This window comes from Oncorhynchus clarkii, chromosome 12 (assembly GCF_045791955.1).
Source record: "Oncorhynchus clarkii lewisi isolate Uvic-CL-2024 chromosome 12, UVic_Ocla_1.0, whole genome shotgun sequence".
NCBI lineage: Eukaryota > Metazoa > Chordata > Actinopteri > Salmoniformes > Salmonidae > Oncorhynchus > Oncorhynchus clarkii.
In genome coordinates this window covers 67493455-67513891 of record NC_092158.1, presented here as the reverse complement: position 1 = coordinate 67513891, position 20437 = coordinate 67493455, and positions in this window count along the sequence as shown.

Below are 20437 nucleotides of genomic sequence, written 5' to 3'. Positions count from 1 at the left end.
GCATGTACATTGATTCATTTTGATCTTGTACTACACAATTATATGTAACATACATTTTCCAAAACTAATCTCATCTGTAAATAGTTGGATTTATGGTAACCATTACTGAGAAGGCTGTTCCAGGTTACATGATGTAGATGATGTAGTCTCAAAAGATGGTACCCTCCTCCTTACTCTGACATGCATTCTGAATGTACATTGTGGATGTAAAATTGCTGGACATCCTCCCTCTTAAATGACACATTATGTAAATTAGACTTTACACTCCCATCTCAAATGAGACCATACAAACCCCAAAATAGTCTCCATAGGAGTTGAATTAACTAGTGTAATTATATTGTGAAAGTAAATATGACTCTAAACGGTTTTAAAAAGGTAGTTCTTTTCAGTGAATACTGTACAGAGTGAGTAGGGCTTTCTCAAGACCAGGAAAACACATGAATTCAATTTGGAAATATATCTCCACATTGTCAATTTCATCATCTGTTTTCACTTTTGTTATTCAGCCAGGAATGTTCCATTACACACCCCTCTCTTTGGCCGACCCCCATTGAACAATGTGCAATGGTCTAACCAAGTTCTGGACTGTCTGTCATAGAGCATGTGGGGAGAACAATGGCTCCACTGAAAATTCAGATGTTTCTACTAGTGAGAAAATACCACTATATATGTTGCCTCTGTGGCATCAGTAAGAGTGAAAAGGAAAGGATTGAATATTGAATGGAGATAGCAATGTCTCCCCCTCAGGTCAGAGTACTTACCAGAGTATTTACCACTAAGAAAATGCCAAAGTATTTACCCCTAAGGAATCTATATAGCATGTATTGTTATGTCTTGAAAAGGCAGTGGACCCATAGAGATCCTTTAACTATGAGTGTTCTCATTCTTCATTTTATGAGTGGACCACTCTCTTTCATCCAGAGCGAATTACGTTTCCTGTAGGGTGTTTCCTTCTGGTCTGAACCAAAATGGCTGCCACAGTGATGTGGTTTCACAGATGATCAAAGTGGGAAGCTTACACAGGCAGGAAGCAATGGTGAGGTCACCGCATCTGGCCCAGTAAGAAAGCCTAGCACTATTTCTGTTTTTCATCCGTGGGGGTCCACGTCAGCCGTGACTAGCCACCCTGGAGGCAGAATCTACTGCGGGAGCACACTCATAGCTATCCCATGAAGCACCCTGTTCTTGAATTAGAGTCAAGCAAAAGGTAGTGCTTGGATCTAAAAGGCATAATCAGATAGTAGAAAAATATACACTTCTTTGGGCGCTTGGACTCAGAAACCCATGTTGGCATCTTCCAACTGCAAAGTGATATCAGTGCTTTAGAAGTGAAAGAGTCATGTATATATAAAAATAAAGTGTTATATTATGTGACAGAAGTCTGTCTTGCCTACTACTTACTTAAACTGCATACTGTGTACTAATCGTACGGCATACTGTTTAGAATATACTGTTTAGTAAAAACAAACGCGGCAAGCAACAAATATCAGCATACTAGGCTCCTCCTACTGAGAATTATGTTGATTCCAGCCATTCGTTCATTTTGGTACAGCTGCGTCCCCTCGGCTGATTATCAGCTGTTGTCAAACACGCGTGAGTCTTGAAAGACGATTCTCTTCTTCCATAGTGTGCAGCGAATTCTCCTAGATGAAAAGCCGAATGAGTACGACATCCTGGCATTTATAGCATGCATACACCATTTTTTTTCAAAATGTCACGTAATATAAAACGTTTTTTTCTCATACCCAAAATGCCTACTATTTATAACGCAGATACGGGTATTCGGACCGTGGATCTGAAAAAGTCATAGAAAAGAACAAAAGAAAGAAGGAAAGAGCCTGCCCTAGGTTTCAATGGCAGCCTGCCTATGCTAATGTGAGAGTCTTAGGCCCGGCATACAGATGATCGGTAAATTGGTGTCCATGCCGACTCCGCTCCACGTTGCTATACTGTAGCTGACAATGATGTAATTCCACCCTGTAATTGAACCCCTCCCATGCTCGGGTTCGTCCTCGCTCTCATTTAGTAAAAACACTGCTTTTGGTGCTCTCTATCTCCCTCTTCTTTGGTGTATTTGCCCTTCCCTCTGGGCAAAAACTGGTTGAATCAACGTTGTTTCCACGTTATTTCAACAACAACAAAAATCAATGTGATGACCTGTTTTTTCTAAATGAGAGAGAGGAAAACTGATTGGATTTTTAAAAAGTACTTAATGTTTACACATTTTGTCATTTCATTCACCCAACTTTGAACCTAAATCCAATGACATGGTGACATTTGTTGTTGATTCCACATTGAATTCAGGTTAGTTGACAAATCAAGCAAATGTAAATCAAAACAAGATGTTGAACTGACGTCTGTGCCCAGTGGGCTCTCTCTCTCGCCCATTCCCTCTTTGGCATGGCCTACTATACCTGTGGCCTCTCTCTCACACACACACACACACACACACACACACACACACACACACACACACACACACACACACACACACACACACACACACAGCCTGGTGCCAGACACCAGTCCTCAGGCCCTGTCTGTGTTTATGTTGGGTTTGAGAGAAACAGCCCGTCTGGGTGTGTGGCACTGGCTGTATGCGGCAGGTGTGCCACACACTGTCAAGTGTTTGTAGGGCGAGTGATGTTTACTCACACTCATCTGAGGTCAGAGGATTAAGAGCCATGCCAATTAGGTTAAGACGCTTATAATAGATCTGAGACCAGATGATCATCACTTTAACATTTCTCAATGGAAGCTTAGTGTGGCCAACCACACTCTATCCCTGGGTTTCTCTCTGGAGGGAACAGAGAAGTAAACTGACATTAAATAAAAAACATATATTACAAAAATATATTTTAAAAAAGCTACTGTCAAATGTCACTTTTTTATTCATGAAACAAAATTTCAAATCTAGTTCCTGGATTGACTGAATCAACATGGAATTGACTCCAACCCTGAAACGAACAACTCTAGCATCTACAGACACGTCATCAAATTGCTCCATGTCGATGTGGCTATCCCTGGTTTTGGCTTCATATTCTCCCTCTCCGTGCTACTCCAGTGTCTTCCCTGACCAGCAAAAACAAAGGCAGAAAAGTACACACAGAAATTATTCAGTTTGGGAATGTTGAAAACCCACTGTGTGGGGACAAAAGTAGTTCGTAAGCTACAGAGCTAAAGCTTACCTTACTTTCAACCGTAAACCATGAGAGTTCTACAGTTCCCTGCTAACGAATGACTGACAAATCACTGTACCGTGGTAAAACATATCCAATGTTTTCAGGAAATGCAGTTAACTTGGGGGGTAGCTCAAGCAGGACTCACACCCACAACCCTGCATCAGAGAGAGAGCAAGAGCTCACAGAGGTCAATGAGCACCTAGCGCTGTGGTGTGAATGGTGCTGGTGACATGGTTGTTCACACCTCAGCCGTGTGTAGACAGACACTGCTGCCCATAGTCACAGACCTGCCTGCTAATGGCATTGGAAGCCAGGATTTAATGCTCTACTTATAGAAGGTTAAGTTGCTTTTTCCCCCTCAGTGTTTGGTCTAAGCACATCTATACCTGCAGTTATACATTTTTCTTCAAATCATCTTAACGCAATTCTCTCTGTTAGGACTATGACATTTTTTATGCTTTTTTTTCTGTCCATTATTTATTTTGGTGCTTTTCATGTCTCCTGAATATAGCCTTACATAGACCCCTAATGTCTGAGTTGAGCTGCCTAAGCTGTGTTAGAGCCAACCTGAGGTGTCTTTTATAAAACTAAGCAACGGGGAATGCTTTCGGTAATGAGCAAGGACGTAGTTGACCATCAGTTCAGCCAACTGCCTCATCCCCGTATTGTTATTTATTTTTTGCTCCTTTGTACCCCAGTATCTCTACTTGCACATTCGTCTTCTGCACATCTATCACTCCATTGTTCAATTGCTAAATTGTCATTATTTCGCCACTATGGCCTATTTATTGCCTTACCTCCCTAATCTTACTACATTTGCACACACTGTACATAGACTATTCTATTGTGTTATCGATTGTACGTTTGTTTATCCCATGTGTAACTCTGTGTTGTTTGTGTAGCACTGCTTGGCTTTGTCTAGGCCGGGTCGCAGTTGTAAATGAGAACTTGTTCTCAACTGGCCTACCTGGTTAAATAAAAGGTGAAATAAAATAAAAATGAATTTGGTAACTGAGTGGCGCCGAGTCAACTCGGAGTTGCAATAGGACAAGCCCAAGGTTAATGACAGGGTAAGGAAGCTGTAAAGATGTTGTACATGACCTTATGTCCCATTCAGGTCATCCAGTTCCATTTACCATGGCAACCAATGCAAGAATACTTTCTGGACATTTTGTTTGTCAACATAATGACGTCATTGAACAAATTAAGACTCAAGACACCCTTTCACCCTTTCTCTCTCTCCTTCATCCCGGTCCGAGTGTGTCTGCAACATTGGGAAAGACAGTGGCAGGTTACCTGTAATTGGAGCAGATTATTTTTAACTCCCAAATTGAAGTGGTGCGATTTTGGCCCCGTTCTCCCCCCCGGCCTATAATTTGTCTGGAACGCGAGGACCAATCAAAGAGGATCCACTACCGCCGCTGCGCCTGGCGGGGATTTAAAAAAAACAACAGACGGTCTGTGAAGGGAAAGAGGAGAGAGGGTATCATCTCCACATTAACAAACCTTTCTGTCTCATCTCATCCCACTGGGGCACGACCTGGTTTCCTCAAAGTTGTCGCCATGTCACTTCAACAAACACTTGATTACATTGTAACCCCATGAGCGCAGAAATAGGATTCTACGCTCGTGTGTTGTCATATTAGCCAAGTCTCCGGTGTCTCACTCTGGCCTCCCTGCTCATCTATACTACCAGTAGGTCTCCTCATAACACCCCTGTCACTACATATATAAACAGCCCATAGCTCAAAACACATACTGTCGCCTCAGTCTCCATAGCCCCAAGCAAGTGTCTCTCTGCACAATTCTGTGCCCTTAGATATCATCCACCCACGCCTCTAAATATACAGTAGCTCACTAGCACATCTGTGTAGTCTGAAAGGATGATTATTACTAGGTAAGGCTTCCCATCACCTAGCTATATATGACAAGTTAAATATAGACAATACAGCAGCGGTCCCTCCTGCGCCGTCTTTCCAGTAGTACCAGTGAACCTTATGGAATAGTATGCCTGTCTAGCGGGGTGCCTGCCTGCGAGTTTAGACCTGCACACAAAACAGCCATGGACTGAATTCTCAGCAGCTGGCTGGGGGAGGGGGCGGGGGCTCTGCTCTACCTCTACCTCACCTGACCATCCACGTCAGCTACTGACGGAACAAGGGATTTGATTCGATTCAGTGCTCGCGGCCCACGAGGCCATATGCGACGCGGCAGAAAATGGTCAGTGCCGAGACGGGGACCTTTCCAAAGAATCGTATTGGCTACATTGGGGTGTAAAACCAAAATCTACTTGGACAAGTTGAAAATAGTCAGCCGAAATTAGGCTGTAGGAGACAACGTTATGCCTTGGATACCGATTTGAAAAATCCTGTGTCTAGCATGTGTAGGAGTGCTACTCCAAATGTAGGACTTGTACCTTACAGCCCGGTAGTGGTTCACTGTGCTTTGTGGAGTAGCGTAGAGTCCTGACACAGTAAAAAAAGTGGCGTCTGGTAGTAGCCTAATCGCAGCCAGAACACCTGCTGTGAAACAGAAGCCCTGGTTGGAAGCAGGCGCCGAATGACTGCGCCTCTCCTGCCCCTTACCTCTTAACAGAGGCTTGTGAAGTGTGTCTCACAGCTAGTATCTGCTGCCTTCCTTGCCCCGGAGGTGCGCGCACACACACACTCACACACCTAAGCATATAATCAAATACTCATGGAAAAAACACACACTTATGCACGCATGCAGACTCAGAAACGAGAACATTCACACAAAACATGAATTGCCGCCAGTGAAACGATACATTGGTAAACTATCGCATGAAGCCATTGCGCCATGACGTTCAGACTTGTGAGATGGCTAAGCATCGGCTAAATGGACGTTTGAACATTAACCTCTGCAAGTCATACCCCGGTGCATCACTTTCACAAGTCCCTCACTTATTTCTCTGGGCACACTTCTGATGGCGTCACCTTGGTCAAATATCCCACTTCTGACACCAAGAAGGGAAATGGCGAGTGAGACAGTTTCAGATGTTTTGCCTCTTGTGAGGTTGCTAAGCATTTCAGTAATGGTTCCTATAAAACACACCCATATCTATGGGCAGACGGGCACTGAAAAGGCGAAGATGGAAAATCATTACTTGTGATGAATCGGCATGAACACTCTATAGGTATAAAAGGCCTGATTGCTACCTTTCAACTAGTTTTATTTCACCTTGGAAATAACAGGGATCCTGCCAACCAATGCTGTACATTTTCCCTTCTATGGATTCTGTTCTCAATCTAGACGAGGGCTCATGAGAGGCAACGTAACTCAATTACAAAGGGCATGAGCAGAGAACATAAGAGCCTGCGCTGGACTAACGATGCAGGGTCATTACTGGGGTACGAAGGAAGCTCTAAGTGACGCCACACGCTAACTGTAACTATGCAGGCCCCCAATGTGATGAGGTGGCTGCACAGTGCCTGTTCTAAATTCACACTTTCCTTACAGGGCTGAGTAAAGGAAATAATTCAGGTTCAAATATCTGCTAAAAAGCTCCAACAAGTGACACTTGAGGGTGTTCTTTTTGAGCAGCTGGGATTTCTGCTAAATTGGGGACAACTTAATGAGGAGGAATATACTGTATACAATTAGTATTTAGGGAGGGTACTAAAAAGGCTAAATGACAGGATATCTATTAAACCTTACAGATATTTTGTTGTATAAATAGACTCTAATCTGTGAAGAAACATGTACTGTATCAGTTGAAATGGATGCCTATTTCAACATTGTGCTTTGTATCCAAAACCTTCAGAAAAATGCTCCAATGTACAGGACACCACTTCCTGGTACGAAAATCATTATGAGTAGCATGAGTGAGGTTATGCAAAAACAAACAGACAAACATACACATATATATACAATACAGTACATATATATATATACACATACATACATACACACACACTTAATAGATTGCTTTAAATACTCATAAATGTTCAAAACAAGCTGTTCAGTTACTTACTACTCTGCCCCTCAGTGACTGCCAGCAGCAGCAGCTCCGCAGGCGCATAGGCCGCGCAAAAAAAAATGTTTTGATTGTTTTTCCAGCTATTTGCTATGAGGGGGAACTGCCCCAATGAAATCACAGGATTTCGTAGTAAATAATAACAGCACAAAGTAAATGGATCGTCATGGGGGCGCTCAAATGTGAGTCCCGTCAGAACTTCTGGGTCTTCTCTCCCTCCCAATAAGTCTCTCGAGCCAAACGACTTACTTCCGATTTTGAGACGAGATCTGCTCTATCAGGTACAGATGGCGCTAAATTAAAAAGTAAATTGTAATTAACTTGAAATAAATAATCATAACAGTCATGGGAGCCTGGAAACCTGATGAACTGGACATCTACATTGAACAAGAGTCGAAGGGCAGAAGGATACACTAGCTCGATCCTTCTCATCGCAGATCTGGTAGGACAAGAAGCATGACGGTGGCTGGCCAATTTTATTATTCATCAGGTTCTACTGTGGGTGACAGGTCGACATGCTGTGTGGACTAAAACAGCATACAACCGGGCCTATCACAAAGCATGATCAAATGAATTAGCGTGCTAGAGTCATTTTGAGAAAAATGTGTCAAGTCTTTGGGGTCAAATGAACCAGTTATCTACCTTTGATAAGCAGCTAGCTGGTAGCTTACTAGCTGCTTTAACTTACCACGCCAATTTGAAGTCTTTCTAAAGTAATATCTGATTAACCCGAAAATATGAAGTTATGTCAGAGCGAAAGTTAACTGGATAGCGCATCATGCTTTTTAACATGATGTTTGCAGTTAAGGATAATGTGCTTTTACTTATTGCATCAAAATGCTTGTTGCGTTCTCCCTGGTGCGCTCGTTAGTTTGTGAGTTGGCTGCTTGTTCTAATTAGTATAGTCTAATCTTTTTTAGATTCAATTTTAAAAAATGTATCACCCCTTTTTCTCCCCTAATTTCATGATATCCAGATTGGTAGTTAGTCTTGCCTCATCGCTGCAACTCCCATACGGATTCGGGAGAGACAAAGGTCAAGAGCTGTGCGTCCTCAGAAACACAACCCAACCAAGCCGCACTGCTTCTTGACACAATGCCCACTTAACCCGGAAGCCAGCCGCACCAATAGTCTAATCTTTTTTAGCAAGTGGCATTTTGTGCAGCATTCATTCAGTTTTTGACATGCAAAAGTAAAATACAGTTGAAGTCAGAAGTTTACATACACCTTAGCAAAGTACATTTAAACTCAGTTTTTCACTATTCTTGACATTTAATCCAAGTAAAAATTCCCTGTCTTAGGTCAGTTAGGATCATTATTTTATTTTAAGAATGTGAAATGTAAGAATAATAGTGGAGAGAATGATTTATTTCAGCTTTTATTTCTTTCATCACATTCCCAGTGTGTCGGAAGTTTACATTCACTCAATTAGTATTTGGTAGCATTGCCTTTAAATTGTTTAACTTGGGTCAAACATTTCGGGTAGCCTTCCACAAGCTTCCCACAATAAGTTGGGCGACTTTTGGCCCATTCCTCCTGATAGAGCTGGTGTAACTGAGTCAGGTTTGTAGGCCTCCTTGCTCGCACATGCTTTTTCAGTTCTGCCCACAAATGTTCTATAGGATTGAGGTCAGGGCTATGTGATTGATGGCCACTCCAATACCTTGACTTTGTGGTCCTTAAGCCATTTTGCCACAACTTTGGATGTATGCTTGGGGTCATTGTCCATTTGGAAGACCCATTTACGACCAAGCTTTAACTTCCTGACTGATGTCTTGAGATGTTGCTTCAATATATCCACATACTTTTCCTACCTCATGATGCCATCTATTTTGTGAAGTGCACCAGTCCCTCCTGCAGCAAAGCACCCCCACAACATGATGCTGCTATCCCCGTGCTTCACGGTTGGGATGGTGTTCTTCGGCTTGCAAGCCTCCCCCTTTTTCCTCCAAACATAACGATGGTCATTATGGCCAAACAGTTATATTTTTGTTTCATCAGAACAGAGGACATTTCTCCAAAAAGCACGATCTCTGTCCCCATGTGCAGTTGCAAAATGTAGTCTGGCTTTTTTTATGGCAGTTTTGGAGCAGTGGCTTCTTCCTTGCTGAGTGGCCATTCAGGTTATGTCGATATAGGACTCGTTTTACTGTGGATATAGATACCTTTGTACCCGTTTCCTCCAGCATCTTCACATGGTCCTGTGCTGTTGTTCTGGGATTGATTTGCACTTTTCGCACAAAAGTACGTTCATCTCTAGGAGACAGAACGTGTCTCCTCTCTGAGCGGTATGACGGCTGCGTGGTCCCATGGTGTTTATACTTGCGTTGTGTTTTACAGATGAACGTGGTACCTTCGGGCATTTGGAAATTACTCCCAAGGATGAACCAGACTTGTGGAGGTCTACCATTTATTTTCTGAGGTCTTGGCTGATTTCTTTTGATTTTCCCATTATGTTAAGCAAAGAGACACTGAGTTTTAAGGTAGGCCTTGAAATACATCCACAGGTACACCTACAATTGACTCAAATTATGTAAATTATCCTATCAGAAGCTTCTAAAGCCATGACACAATTTTCTGGAATTTTCCAAGCTGTTTAAAAGGCACAGTCAACTTAGTGTATGTAAAGTTCTGACCCACTGGAATTGTGATACAGTGAATTACAAGTGAAATAATCTGTCTGTAAACAATTGTTGGAAAAATGACTTGTGTCATGCACAAAGTAGATGACCTAACCGACTTGCCAAAACTATAGTTTGTTAACAAGAAATTAGTGGAGTGGTTGAAAAACGAGTTTTAATGACTCCAACCTAAGTGTATGTAAACTTCCAACTGTATTTATGCTGTTGTAAATTGCACAGATCACTTTATCTTCTCAAACAAACCCTTGGTAGTTCAAACACTTGGTATTATATTCCTGTCCTGCTGCTTTGTTGAGAACTCCAACCACCCCGCAACCCGGATATTCAGCCAATCAGAGGCCGCCACTGCTCTGATGACACCTTTCATGTGGTTACTTGCCATCTTCTGAGATGAGCAACTATTCCTCATTGGGTAATTCCAGGTTCACGTTACTGTACAGGTGTGTTTCATTTTTAAACATGAGACAGTCAGTAGAAACGTCCATGTAGCCATTGACGTGGAGCTTGAACCCCTCTGCAGACGCAAAGAAAATAAATCTTAGGTAACCGCGCTCCTCAAACAGACACAGAATGCCCAATTTACTGGTGCCCTGGTTCCTGTCTTGCAGATGTTCGTAAACCACATGTTGTGTGTTTAAATATATGATTATTAGCCCCCCAGTAATGCGTTTTTTTTTCACCCACCTCCTCCCCACTGACATCCACTCGCTGCTTTTGGCAAACACATGGCTCCTGCAAGACTTCAAACGGCAAGGCTTCCGTTCATAAAAACGACATGCTTTAAAGAGAGAGGCACCTTTAGGGTTGTGGGTCGTGAGGGAAAAGCTGCATCGGTGTATTCATTAAAGGCCTCTTATGGAGGTAATGAAAAAGCAACAGTCATCTTTTCATCACTTGCTGTGCTGGCTTGCTCTGTTCTGCAAGTCTTTGGTCTCCCTAGTGGAAAATGGTACATAATAAATAATAACCATCAAATCATTTTCTTTACCTCAAGCTGCTCTGAAGTGCAAGGTAGACCAAACGGAACATCAAGCTACATCGGTGTGTTTTATGGTAGCAAGGAGCTGCTGTACACTTACACAGTGCAGTCAACTCCTGATAAGTAAAGATAAACCTTGTGCCTAAACTCTAGCCCCAGCCATGCTAATATTCTTGATATACCTGTAGCCTCTGTTGCTTCATTGAAATGTGTTCGCTTACATACTTGCTCAGTCAAGTCTTTCATGAGTAAGACAAAAGTACTACAATAAAGGAGGCACTTGATCATCTTTCTACTGTGCACTTGATCATCTTTCTATTGTACTATATACATGTACTTAAAAATTATATTTAGATGAATTTGGCTCTAAAACCTTGTGCTGACCAAGAATAAGTCTGAGCGATATAAAGGAGTCGACCACCTAGGTCTGAACAAACATGCGTCTTCAACTTTGGGGTAAATGGCAAGCTATAGAAGGGTGTGTGTGTGTGTGTGTGTGTGTGTGTGTGTGTGTGTCTGTGTCTGTGTCTGTGCGCACATATGGCAGTTGGCAAACTAAACCCCTAAATGTTACTAGTAGCTTGGCATAACCAACCCTGCTCTTATGGTTTGTCCTTAGAGGCCCCAAATGTAATAATCTGTCCTTCTTTAAAACCCTTTCCTGCAGTGAAATGACCTAGTGGCCTCATTGGTGGAATGATCATATTTTTCATATTTTAATTTAAATTAATAAACATTATCAAAAAGACTACCAAGAACGACGCCAAGAAACACCTGTTTAGCCCACTACAGTAAAAGGTTAACAATGTGTGTAAATCAAACATCCCATTGCCCTTTGTTTCTTTCTGTTGTAAAAACAATGATAGTATTTTTCCCCAATTAAGACTAATGTTAATTTTATGTGCTTCTCTGGCACTCAACTGCATCCAGTCTCACAACTTTTCCATTATCTTGTGTCCAACTTAACTCAAGAGCCTGACGTCTGCTATCGCTATGGGGGGCTATTGTCTCGTGTCAACTGCGGGAGGAGTAGTAACCTTTCTGCGCTGCGGTCTGCAGAAGAAATATACACCGTGACAGTTCATCCTCTCCCTCTTTCCATCTCTCTAAGAGTCTGAGCCGACCCAGTGGGACTCCACCCTTCTTAACCACCAGTTTGAACTGTACAAGACACTGACCGCAGAACAGTAGATTACAAAGAGTCCTGTCAGGCTAGCCGGACCAGTAAATTAATGTTTCTATTTCAGACGCTGTTTGCCCTTTGGCCAATGCAAGGCACCAGCGGTTCTCTCAGGATAGCTGAACCTCTAACAAATGGAGATGGGTAAGAGTAGGTGACTAACTGGTGCGTGACTTTGTGGTACTGCAGTAATACATTTAGTTTGTAATCCATTTAGCATATACAACATTTTGCATACTTTCAGCCATTTTAAGTGAAAAATAAAGGTATTTGACCACTTGTGGCCTTCACTGCACTTTACATAAACTCACGAAAGAATGAATGTGTTAGAAATGACAAATTCGAGTGAGAAATGCAGTACAACCCTTTGAATTCCACAGGCTCCTTGAGAGTAATGAAGCCATTGAAATGAAAAGCAACAAAGACAACAATCATATATAGGACAGAAAGGTTCAACTGGTTCTGCAGTGTCTCCTCCTTTCTTCAGAACTTCAATTCCTCCCTGATCCTGTGTTTCCATTCCAGGAAAGCTCCCGGTCAGTCTGCTGGCAGGGCCACGCTCAACAAGAGAAAGTTTCTCTGCTCCGTCTGGCTTCAACCAGCACATTGATCAACACTCACATACAGTGCATTCTGAAAGAATTCAGACCCCTTGACTTTTTCCACATTTTGTTACGTTACAGCTTTATTCTAAAATGGATTAAATATAAAATCTCATCAATCTACACACAATACATCAATGACAAAGCGAAAATATTTTTTGGGGGTAGGCAAATGTATTGAAAATAAAAAACAAATACCTTAGTTATGTAAGTTTTCAGACCCTTTGATATGACTTGAAATTGAGCTTAGTTGCATCCTGTTTCCAATTATCATCCTTGAGATGTTTCTACAACTTGGAGCCGCCTGTGGTAAATTCAATAGATTGGACATGATTTGGAAAGGGACTCATCTGTCTATATAAGGTCCCACAGTTGACAGTGCATGTCAGAGCAAAAACCAAGCCATGAGGTCAAAGGAATTGTTCGTAGAGCTCCGAGACAGGATTTTGTCGAGGCACAGATCTGGCGGAAGGGTAACAAAGAATGTCTGCAGCATTGAAGGTTCCCAAGAACACAGTGGCCTCCATCATTCTAAAATGGAAGAAATTTGGAACCACTAAATCTCTTCCTAGATCTGGCCACCCGGCCTAACTGAGAAATCGGGGGAGAAGGTCCTTGGTCAGGGAGGTAACCAAGAACCCGATGGTAACTCTGACAGAGCTCCACAGTTCCTCTGTGGAGATGGGAGAACCTTCTAGAAGGACAACCATCTCTGCAGCACTCCACCAATCAGGCCTTTATCGTAGATTGGCCAGACGGAACAACTCCTCAGTAAAGGGCACATGACATCACGCTTGGAGTTTGCCAAAAGGCAGAAAAAGGACTCAGCGACCATGACAAACAAGATTCTCTGGTCTGATGAAACCAAGATTGAACTCATTCGCCTGAATGCCAAGCTTTGAGTCTGGAGGAAACCTGGCCCCATCCCTACAGTGAAGCATGGTGGTGGCAGCATCATGCTGTGGGATGTTTTTCAGCGGCAGGGACTGGGAGACTTGTCAGGGTCGAGGGAGAGACGAATGGAGCAAAGTACAGAGAGATCCTTAATGAAAACCTGCTCCAGAGTGCGCAGGACCTCAGGCTCGGGTGAAGGTTCACCTTCCAACAGGACAACGGCCCTAAGCACACAGCCAAGACATCGCAGGAGTGGCTTCGGGACAAGTTTCTGACTGTCCTTGAGTGGCCCAGCCAGAGCCCGGACTTGAGCCTGTTCAAACATCTCTGAAGAGACCTGAAAATAGCTGTGCAGTGACGCTCCCCATCCAACCTGACAAAGCTTGAGAGGATCTGCAGAGAAGAATGGGAGAAACTCACCAAATACAGGTGTGCCAAGCTTGTAGCGTCATACCCAAGAAGACTTGAGGCTATAATTTTAATACATTTCATTTGCAAACATTTCAAAAACCTGTTTTTGCTGTGTCATTATGAGATAATGTGTATAGATTGATTGGTGGGGGGGGGGGGGGGCAATTTAATACATTTTAGAATAAGGCTGTAATGTAACAGAATGTGAAAGAAAGTTGAGGGGCCAGAATACTATAAATGCACTGTACAATACATCTATTTGACTCCTCTGCTAAAATATACAGGATCTTAATTTCAGCCAGTTCACTACAGCAAGAATAATCCTCCAGCAACAGGAAATGTGAATTATTATGTGGATTATAATTAATTTCATGGAAATGTTTGTAGGGGTTGATACATTTTCCGTAAGGGCAAATCAAGTCTGAAATGGCAAACTTCAAAAGCCTTTTTAATTCTCAGCAACAAAAGTGATCAAATTTCTTAATTCCCGATTTCATTGTATTCTTTGTTAATAATAAAATACAGTTTCACTGCAGTGCAGACAATAAAAATACAGTATTCAACTACAGCATAACAGAAATTATACAGTATGAGGCGATGAGTCATAGTAAGTGATAGTGGGTTGCATTCTACCCCTAGCAGGCCTACTGAAATGGTAACGACATCATCATAAACCCTCACTCGGTCACAGTGTAACAAAAGGGTGTGGTGGTGGGGTATGGAACGATAGATCTCCGTCTTACCCAATCTGACACCAAGAATCCATCTCCTTTGCATACAATTGGTTGGAGCATGCAGCAAAGTCAATATGATAATGGTATTGTCAAGAGTTACAGCATAGTAACACGATGAGACAGATCTGAAGTCTCGCATGTTGTATGTCCAGGCTTCATCGAGTTCATAATATATGTTACTTATCTTCAACCTTAGATGAATAGACAGTAGTGGTATGTAGTATGGGTGTGATGGAACCTCAAATGTCTTCATATTTGTAGTCCAGATAGTTAAAAACCCATGACTAAATATTTGTACCTCTCAGATTAAGTCAGTTCGTCTTTTGTTCCATTTCAGACGTGGTGGTTTGGCCGTTGTTGTCAGAAATCACGTTGAGTGCTACAATTTCAGTGACTTGGAATGAAACGAGAGGACCCAAATATTTTGTAAGCAACGACTTCCTCTCAAAATGAGCCAATGGTTTTCTACGAGCCAATCGAGTCACAGTTTGAGGCCTTTGATTGGCTCATTCCCGAGAACTATGTCAGTCATTTCTATTTTTCTCAAGTCATTTTTTAGAGAGATTAGTTTTGTTTGTACAGTGTGTGTGTGGGTGGAGGCTGTTTGAGGACCTATGTACTGCATCCAGTGTGTCCATAGATGTCCATATGATGTTGTGTTTGAACTATGCTCACACAGAATACGTCTAGGTGTACTTTCCAAATGCACATTTCTCTAGTCTAGAACAGAAAGTGATTAAGATAAGTTTCTGCAAAACAAAGCTATTATTACTATAGACAGAATAGAACCATGTATTTTTTTATGAATGAGCAGCGTACACTTTTCTTTCCATGATTTACTGACGATAATTGAGGTCTTGCAGTGCCATTGGGTCCATCTTGCATTCCTCTCCTTCTTTCCAGGTTTGCAGAGATTCCTACTCATTTTCTGTTTTTATGATGTTGCAGGGAACCACAAAGAGGATGGGACCCTTTCCAAGAGGGAACAGCTGCGGTGAAACACCAACCTGCGTGAAGCTGGTGTTTTCAGAGGCATCCCCTCAGAAAGGGCAAGGAGGGTCCCAACACCTGTTTTGCACAAGACTGACACCCACCCATCAACCAGTCTCCTTGTATTTTCCTTCAACAAGCAGTGCCAGTAGTCGTTGATTAGATTAATTAGGCAACTCTCTAAAACAGATTAATGAGAGGGTACGTGGCTGTGCATCATTGGTCAGGGCTCAAGGCTTGTCATGTGCTGCGTTTACATAGGCAGCCCAATTTGGATAGTTGTTCCACTAACGGCTTTTTGACCAATCACAACAGATCTTTTCACATCAGATATTTTTCAGAGCTGACCTGATTGGTCAAAAGACCACTTAGTGAAAAAAATACCAGAATTGGGCTGCCTGTGTAAACCCAGCATCAGAGGGCCACTTGGCATAACACAGCAAAGAATGACACTCATAGGAAGCTGATCATTAGTTAATTTGTAGATGGGAGCTCTACCTTGAAAGGTTGGGTAATTGGGTAATGGGTAATTCCACGGTAACAGAGTGATACTGAGACTCAGATTTTTCACTTTAAAATGTACTATATGTCAAACTAAAACCAATGGTTGCAAAGTTAAACAAACCAACTCTATACACACACACAGATCATTTGTATCAATTTCTACAGATTATTTTGTACAAAAACACATTTACTTGAAGAACAGTGCAGATGCAAAGTTTGGTAACAGAATGATGACACAAACAGCACAAACTATAATTCTGTTACCAAACTTTGCATCTGCACAGTGGAATTGCCTATATGTAAATTGGCATGCATGTGTAAACTCCCTTTACTCAATTACTGTACTCCATTAACATACCATTTTTACCTAATGTGCTCCACTGTGGTTTTTGACTTTATCATGTAGGCTTGGGGTCAATGGCATCTCAATTCTATCACTGGCATTGCATATCTAAGTGAAGCTCTGCAGCTCTTAATAAGCCACATGTGAGGTGTTTTGGTTGGCAAAGAGATGAAGATCCTTTCTCAATGCTGGTTCTAGACAATGGCGAGATCATTGAAGTCTCTGCGTTCTCTCGGCCTCGATCTCGCCCTCCGACTGAATGATCAAAACTACAGTCTTTTTCGTTGCAGCTTCCCATCTCTCTTCATGCGGTCTTCCCACCATCAACAGTCCATGTCCAAACACTCATAGGCCTAAATGACTTTGCTTCCTAGTTTTCTTTATCCCTTCCTTCCTGAGGTGAGAGCAATATGGCTGCTGCAGCCACCAGCTATAGCAGCGGAGATTTCCATCACACTGCTTTTACACATTCATATATCGTTAGGAGCATATGGCAATGTTGCCCCACTTCTGAGGGGAGGGGGTGTGTGTCTATTTGTCAATTACAGCTGCTGCGTGATGTCTAATATTAAAGAAGTCTTGAGGTATTGCTCGCCTGAGGTAGAGTACCCCATGATAAGCTGTAGACCACACTATATATATTATTCGTAGCCATCTATTTACCACCACAAACTGATGCTGGCACTAAGACTGCACCCAATGAGATGTACAAGGCCATAAGCAAACAATAAAATGCTCATCCAGAAGCAGCACTCCTAGTGGCCAGGGACTTTAATGCAGGCAAACTTAAATCTGTTATCTCATTTCTACCAGCATGTCACATGTGCAACAGAGATTTTTTTTAAATAACTCTAGACCACCTTCACTCCACACACAGAGACGCATACAAAGCTCTTCCTCACTCTCCATTTGGCAAATCTGACCATAATTCTATCTTCCTGATTCATCTTTACAAGTAAAAACTAAAGCAGAAAGTACCAGTGACTCAATATGGAAGCGATCAGATAACGAAGATGCTACGCTACAGGACTGTTTTGCGAGTACAGACTTGAATATGTTCCATGATTCATCCAATTGCATTAAGGAGTATACCACCACAATCACTGGCTTCATCAATAAGTGCATTGATGATGTCGTCCCCACAGTGACCCTACGTGCATATCCCAACCAGAAGCCATGGAATATAGGCAACATCCGCACCGAGATAAAGGCATTCAAGGAGCGGGTCTCTAATCCGGACTCTTATAAGAAATCCTGCTACACCCCCAGATGAACCAACAAACAGGCAAAGCTTCAATACAGGACTAAGATTGAATACTACTACACTGGCTCTGGCACTCGTCGGATGTGGCAGAGCTTGCAAACTATTACGGACTACAAAGGGAAACCCAGCCGCGAGCTGCCCAGTGACGCCTGCCTACCAGACGAACTAAATGCCTAAAGCATGCATGAGAGCACCAGCTGTTCCGGACGACTGTGTGATCGCGTTCACCGTAACCGATGTGAGCAAGACCTTTAAACTGATCAACATTCAAAAAGCTGCAGGGCAAGACAGATTAACAGGACGTGTACTCAAACCATGTGCGGACCAAGTGACAAGTGTCTTCACTGCCGTTTTAAACCTATCCCTGACCAAGTCTGTAATACCTACATGTTTCAAGCAGACCACCATTGTCCCTGTGCCCAAGAAAGCGAAATGAACCTGCCTAAATTATTACCGGCCATTAGCACTCACGTCGGTAGCTATGAAGTGCTTTGAAAGGCTGGTCATGGCTCACATCAACACCATCAACCCGGAAACCATAGATCCACTCCAATTCGCATACTGCCCCAACAGATTCACAGATGATGCAATATCAATCGCACTCCACACTGCGCTTTCCCACCTAGACAAAAGGAACATCTATGTGAGAATTCTGTTGATTGACTACAGCTTAGCTTTCAACACCAAAGTGCCCACAAAGCTCATCACTAAGCTAAGGACCCTGGAATTAAACACCTCCCTCTGCAACTGGATCGTGGACTTCCTGACGGGCCGCACCCAGTTGGTAAGGGTAGGCAACAACACATCTGCCATGCTGATCCTCAACACTGGGGCCCCTCAAGGGTATGTGCTCGGTCCCCTCCTATACTCCCTGTTCACGCACGACTGCATGGCCAGGCACGACTCCAACACCATCATTAGGTTTGCTGATGACACAACAGTGGAAGGACTGATCACCGACAACGATGAGAGAGCCTATAAGGAGGAGGTCAGAAACCTGACTGTGTGGTGCAAGGACAACAACCTCTCCCTCAACGTGATCAAGACAAATGAGATGGTTGTGGACTACAGGAAAAGGCGGACCGAGCATGCCCCCATTAACATTGACGGGGATGTAGTGGAGCAGGTTGAGAGTTTCAAGTTCCTTGGTGTTCACATCACCAACGAACTATCATGGTCGAAACACACCAAGAATGATGGGAAGAGAGCACAACAACACCTTTCCTGCCTCAGGAGACGGAAAAGATTTGTCGTGGGTCCTCAGATCCTCAAAAAGTTCTACTGCTGCACCATCGAGAGCATCCTGACAGGTTTCATCACCGCCTGGTATGGCAACTGCTCAGCATCTGACCGTAAGGTGCTACAGATGGTAGTGCGTACGGCCCAGTATATCACTGGGGCCAAGCTTCCTGCTATCCAGGACCTATATACTAGGCGGTGTCAGAGCAAGGGCCAACAAAATGGTCTAGTCACCAAGTCATAGACTGTTCTCTCTGCTACTGCACGGTAAGTGGTACCAGAGCGCCAAGCCTAGGACCAAAAGGCTACTTAACAGCTTCTACCCGCAAGCCATAAGACTGCTGAACAATTAATCAAATGACCACCCAGACTATTTACATTGACACACACACACACCCTTTGTTTTTCCACTGCTGCTACTCGCTGTTTATTATCTATGCATAGTCACTTTACGCCAAACTACATGTACAAATTACCTTGACTAACCTGTACATTGACTCTGTACTGGTACCACCTGTATATAGCCTCATTATTGTTATTTTATTGTGTTATTTTTTTATTACTTTAGTTTATTTAGTAAATATTTTCTTAACTCTATTTCTTGAACTGCATTGATAAGGGCTTGTAACTAAGCATTTCCCGGTAAGGTCTACACTTGTTGTATTTGATGCATGTAACAAATCAAATTTGATTTGATATACTAAGAACTAAGCCAAGGACAGGGTCTTGAATTACAGGCTTGTAGTTTGACTTTTTAATTTGATATATCTGACACTTTTGCTTGTCAAAAGTAGCCCTGCACATGTAATGGATGTGAAATGGCTAGCTAGTTAGCGGTGGTGCGCGCTAATAGCGTTTCAATCGGTGACTTCACTCGCTTTGAGACCTTGAAGTAGTGGTTCCCCTTACTCTGCAAGGGCTGTGGCTTTTGTGGAGCGATGGGTAACGATGCTTCGAGGGTGACTGACTTGTTGATGTGTGCAGCGCATCCCTGGTTCGCGGCCAGGTCGGGGCGAAGGGATGGACGTACATTGATGCTGTTGACCCGGATCACTGGTTGCTTTGGAAAAGGAGGTCAAAATGGGAGTGAGTGTAACTGATATGAAATGGCTAGCTAGTTAGCGGTGGTGTGCACTAATAGCGTTTCAATTGGTGACGTCACTCGCGTGACCACCTTGAACTAGTGGTCCCCTTGCTTTGGCTTTTGTGGAGCAATGGGTAACTAGCTTCGTGGGTGACTGTTGATGTGTGCAGAGGGTCCCTGGTTCGAGCCCGGCGAGGGGACAGACTAAAGTTATACACACAACTCCTTTTTTAGCAAACCATTCAGCGTGACCATGCTTATGTATTTGTTTAGTGTAGGCAAAAAAATGTGTATGCATTTCCCTCTGGAGACATTGGTGTCCATCACAGCAGACAACACTGTGGCTTTTGCTGTTTCACTTGACATTCTTACTGCACGGTCAATTTGACATTTTA